This window comes from Physeter macrocephalus, chromosome 9 (genome assembly GCF_002837175.3).
Source record: "Physeter macrocephalus isolate SW-GA chromosome 9, ASM283717v5, whole genome shotgun sequence".
NCBI classification, from domain to species: Eukaryota; Metazoa; Chordata; class Mammalia; order Artiodactyla; family Physeteridae; genus Physeter; species Physeter macrocephalus.
The window spans coordinates 88,522,382-88,528,381 of record NC_041222.1 but is presented as its reverse complement, the minus strand read 5'-3'; the positions used below and the strand labels follow the sequence as shown (position 1 = coordinate 88,528,381).

The window sequence follows — 6,000 nt, the reverse complement described above, 5'->3', positions numbered from 1 at the left end:
TGATTCTTCCAATCCAAGAACATGGTATATCTCTCCATGTGTTTGTGTCTTCTTTGATTTCTTTCATCAGTGTCTTATATTTTTCTGCATACAGGTCCTTTGCCTCCTTAGGTAGGTTTATTCTATTCTTTTTGTTGCAGTGGTGAATGGGATTGTTTCCTTAATTTCTCTTTCTGATCTTTCATTGTTAGTGTATAGGAATGCAAGAGATTTCTGTGTATTAATTTTGTATCCTGCAACTTTACCAAATTCATTGATTAGCTCTAGTAGTTTTCTGGTGGCATCTTTTTCTATGTATAGTAACACAGACTTAAAAATTCTTAACAAAATTTTAGCACATTAAACCCAATAATATATAAAAAGGTAAGTTGGGTATAGGAGGTAAACTGCCTGTTACAGAAGCCCCTGATGGATGTTCCATTCAGGAATGTTACTGCGAATGCTGGGAAGAAGGACTTCTGCTTCTCTGAGTCAGGAATCTATGGTTGTGTTTGTTCTATCTTTTGCGTTCCTGTGTCTGAAATGCCAAGAGGCTGGGGGAAAGGTGCGGGAGTAGGGGGATATGACTCTGACTTGAGCAACTCTGATGTAATGCTACAGGAGCTTGAAGACCTCCTATCTGCCCTGCTCTGCCACTTTTTTTGTTGTATGAGCTGTAGCTCCATCACTTACCCACCCTGATTAAATTGCATAACATTATATTGAACTAAGTGACATGGACTGTTCTACATGGATCCAGTCCTCAGTCAGTAGTCAATAAACATTAATTAAAATTTTTTTTAATTTAGAAAAGATAATGTAACTAAGTGGAATTTAATCCGATTTATAAAACAATACGATTCCTCATATTAACAGAATAAAAGAAAAATTCTCTGATCATCTCAATATTTGCAGAAAAAGCATTTGATAGAATCAATATTGATTCATTATTTTTTAAAAAAACTTAGTAAATTAGAATAGCAGGGTACTTCCTCATTCTGAAAAAAGGCCTTTGTAAAATACCTATAGCTAACATATGCAATGATGAGAAGCTGAACCCCTTCCCACAAATAATGAAAACAAGGCAAGAATGTCCAGTCTCATCACTTCTATTCAACATTGTACTTATAGATTCTAGCCAGTACAGTAAGAAAAGAAGAAGAAATAAAAGGCATACAGATTGGAAAGAAGACCTCTCTATTCAGAGGTGCCACATGATCGTGTTCAGAGAGAATCCTAAGAAGTTTACCAAAAACATTATTAGAACTAGTAATCGAATTGAGCAGAGTTGCTGAATATAAGATCAACATATAAACATCAATTGTGCTATATACTAGCAATGAACAATTGCGAAATGAAATTTAAGCATCACTCCCATTTATAGTAGCATCAAAAAACATGAAGTATTTAGGAATAAATTTACCAAAGTATATGTAAGATCTGTACACTCAAAACTATCAAACATGGTAGAGAGAAATGGAAGAAGACTGGAGTAAATGGAGAGACATAACATGTTCATGTATCAGAAGATGCAGTATTGTTATGATGTCGCTTCTCCCCAAATTGATCTATAGACTTAGGTCAATCTTAGCTAAAATCCTAGCAGCTTTTTTTTTTTTTTTTTAAATAAAAATGGCAAGGTGATTCTAAAATTTATATGGAAAGGCAAAGAACAAAGTTGGCTGAATTACACTGCCTGATTTCAAGACTTACTATAAAGAAATCAAGGCAGCATGATACTGGTATGAGAACAAACATGCAGAATAGAAATTCCAGAAATAGACTCACACATACATGGTCAGGGAACAGAAGTGGGGAGGGGCAGCGATAGAAGTTCCACTTGTCATCTCATTATAAGAAGTGTAGAATTTCAGAATAATCATGGTCATATTTTTATTAGCAAATGTTATTTTAGGATGGATCTTATGAAGTGTTATTTTATGCCACTAAATAAATCATAAGCTTAATTGCTGCAATCTGGGTAGATGTATATTTGTTTTACAGTTTAAGCCTCACTAACTGATTTAATAGACTAGCCAAAAGCAATTTCAAATACTTCCATATATTACAAGTGATCAATCCTTATTGTTTCTAAAATAAGATGAAAGTGAAATAAAATGTTTATATGACATTACTTAAATTTAATTATATTTAGTTTCTGTAAAACAGCAGATAAAATGCCAGATCTTAGAACTTGTCTTTCATTTATTTTTTAAATAGAGCTGCATAATTTATAGTGCTTTAATTCATGAGCAGTTAGCTTGGTTTTGGAAATTAAAAAAGGACATTTTCTAAGTTGTCACATTATACTTTTGATTTTAAATAAAGGTTATTTCTAAATGATAACTTCACTGTGTATCAAGTTAGCATTTGATTGTTTAAAATAAGAAATTCTACTTTATGATTCTGTAAGGGAGCATTATAAATAGCTTTTAGACACAAAACATGTACATATACATGCATAGGCATATTTAATCATTAAAAATTGCTTGTCAGGATAGTCATGGAAATGTCCTCTGTAACAGTTTTTCTCAGATCTATTTCGGACTTATGCATGTGTTACTATATTTATCTTTATCTAATCAGCCCTTGCTGGGAGGTTTTATTTTATTACAAGCAGCTGTGTAAAGCGTTTTCTTTTAAAAACTACATTCTTTTGTAGTGCTGCCATCACTCATATTACACATTTGGGCAGCAAATTAAAGGCAAGTAAACTGTAGAACTAGATGAAATACATGAGGTCAGTATAATTCATACCTTCATGGAAAAACTACTCTTTCGGGCCAATTAAATTGAAGATACTAATTTTTTAAAATCATAACAAAAGATATACTCAGGATTTTGTATTATCATTGTTAGGTGTTTTCCACCATGAAACTTCTTATGCTGGGTTTAACTATGACTGTATATTCTGAGAGTTAATAGCATGCCAACATTTAATTAGTTTGCTCTGATACTGAGAAATATATACATATTAGTTTATACATTTAGTGAATTTATAAGACTGTCAAAAGTCTAAAATTCCAAACCTTTGGCCCAAATGGGAACTTTTGGAATATATAAACTCTTTATAAGCCTAAACTTAGAATCTCACTGCAACTTTTGTGTGACAGTTTGAAACATTACGGTTTGCAGGCTATAAACATCAGATTTAGTTGACCTTTGAGTTTGTGCTAGATTCCAGATCCATTTGTGGCATCTACAAATGGGATAGGCATTATCCCATTGTCTTGTATTTCTCCATCAAGCCTAAGAGGTAAATTACTCCTATATCATAGTTGTGGAAACTGAATCTTAGAACCTTCTCTAGGGTCACATAGCTAATTAAGGATATTTGATCCTAGTAAATGTATTTTTATTTATTTATTTATTTATCTATCTATCTATCTATCTATTTATTTATTTATTTTAACATCTTTATTGGAGTATAACTGTTTTACAATAGTGTGTTAGTTTCTCCTTTACAACAAAGTGAATCAGTTATACATATACATATGTTCCCATATCCCTTCCCTCTTGCGTCTCCCTCCCTCCCACCCTCCCTATCCCACCCCTCTCATGGTCACAAAGCACAGAGGTGATCTCCCTGTGCTATGCGGCAGCTTCCCACTAGCTACCTAATTTACATTTGGTAGTGCATATATGTCCCTGCCACTCTCTCACTTCGTCACAGCTTACCCTTCCCCCTCCCCACGTCCTCAAGTCCATGCTCTAGTAGGTCTGTGTTTTATTCCCATCCTACCACTAATCTCTTCATGACATTTTTTTTCTTAGATTCCATATATATGTGTTAGCATACGGTATTTGTTTTCCTCCTTCTGACTTACTTCACTGTGTATGACAGACTCCAGATCTATCCACCTCATTACAAATAACTCAGTTTCATTTCTTTTTATGGCTGAGTAATATCATTTATTGTTTCTAGAGTTTTTGATGATGGCCAATCTGACCGGTGTGAGATGATATCTCATTGTCGTTTTGATTTGCATTTCTCTAATGGTTAACTAGTAAATGTATTGATTACCTCACTCCACCATTTAGGATTGTGGTTAGTTAAGAGAAGTTCTCCGATATTCAGGAAATAATCTTCACAGTGGAAACATACTGCATTGACAGCACATAAATGGTCATCAGTATAGACAGGTCTTTACTTTTTGTATTAATTGAAGAGATACTTGAACAATTTGCCCATCTTTTAATTCATTTTTGTTTCTGCTGCTGCTCTGTTAATTCAGATTTCCATTACCTGCCACCTGAACTAATCCAACATTTTGTAATTAGTCTCTGGGATTATAGCCTCTCTTCGGTATGTTTATGTCCATATGATGTTTGGCAGATTAATTTTACTCCAAAACTTTCAGTACCTCACATTGCTTAATGAAAGGAAGCAGAAACTCATCCTGGCACTGAAGACTTGAATTTTGCTTCCCAGTTTTGCCCTTCCCATCCCATATCTGTGCCCCATGTGAGACCTTACCTGTTGTTGGGAGGGCCTTGAGTTGAGCTACAGGTGGATGACCTCCCTCCTTGCTCCCTATCTCAGCGCAGCCCCTTTGCCCCCTCCTGCCGGAAGATTTTCCCTGCTCCCTGACATAGCGCTTGGTTTATACCTCTTAGAGTACCCAATAATTTTAGCTCCAAATCACAAAATCTAGGAAATTAAGGTAAACAGAATAAGTGTGTGCACACCATCCAGAGATTACCTTCTTCACACTTCTGCACTTTTTTCTTGTCTGGTTTCTACTATAGGCCTGTGCACTTAAGGCAAACCACATTTCTTTTGTTACCTCCTTTCCACTAATTTTTTGTATATGGACCTTTAAGAATACCAAAAAGGATATTAGTTTTATTTCCATTTTAATTAGTTTGAAATGTAATTCTTTTCACTCTTTAGCTTCTTGACTTTCTTATGCTAGTTTTTTTACAAATTTATAGTTTGTTTCTTTGAATTATGCTGTATTTAATACCATTAAAATGTGATTTATATGCAGGAGAATTACTTGTCTTACTTAACTTTAAGGAATACAAAGATTATCCAGTGTATAGTGATGTATTTAGATAACCTTGATGGGCTGGTCAGAAAAGAGGTTCTGAGTGTTAATTCATACGCAGCTCGCATGGGGATAAGGAAACTGCTTTAGTAAGCAGCTTACACAGCTACCTGCTGCCTGCAGTCCTCCTTGGCTCTCCAGCACCAAGATTTAGGATCACAGAAGAGCCACAAAGTCCCGAAAGCCAACTCCTCACCATACTTGACAAGACTCTGGTTCATCTGAAGCAGAGAGATGCCTGTTCTGGGTGAGGCGGCGCTGTGATAAGGCATACAGGGCCATCTCCATCCCGTTAATAATAATCTCACAGATTTCTTTCTTACTACTTTGATCATACCCCATAATTTATTTCTGCTTTGACAGATGTTCTGTGAAATGTGTTTATAAACTTAACATAATACTGAGGAAGATATTATTTATAGACTTAGTTTTTAGCAGATACAAGTCATGATTTATTGATAAGTATGAATATCTGAAATCAGAATATCTGGTAAATTCTGAGAGTTGTAGTTTGCTCACTTCACATTATACCATGTGGAGAGCCCTAACGTGTGCATTCTGTGGAACATGAGAATGGTGCCTGCCAAATTCATTTTTCCAAATTTCTCTTGGAGAATAAATCACTTACATGTAATCTGAGGTTGAAATGTTCATTCAGTACAGGCTTGCTTTTCATTCTATATTTCTGAAGGGCTGTTGTAGTCTTTGTAAACTTAATAATTTCAAGCAACGAAAAGGACCTTGTTTAAGGAATTATATGATGAATTATTTTCTGAAGAGTAATAGACCCTGGTGTACTTTTAAAAATTATAAATCGTACAGTGGATTTAAAGGAAAAAAATAATAATAACAAAAAACCACTAGTAATAAAAACTGGTATAGAAACAAAAAGTTTGACTGTTCTCATTAAATATTCATCTGTACCATATGTGATTAAAGTATAGTCCTGTAGTAAAAATGTGAAAATTAA

At 34.5% G+C, this 6,000-nt stretch overlaps 1 protein-coding gene across 7 annotated transcripts in view; it reads left to right on the top strand.

Moving 5' to 3' along the window:
• Positions 1–6,000, top strand: part of AUH (AU RNA binding methylglutaconyl-CoA hydratase) — a 174,802-nt gene that overhangs the window by 129,127 nt on the left and 39,675 nt on the right. The window lies entirely within an intron of this gene.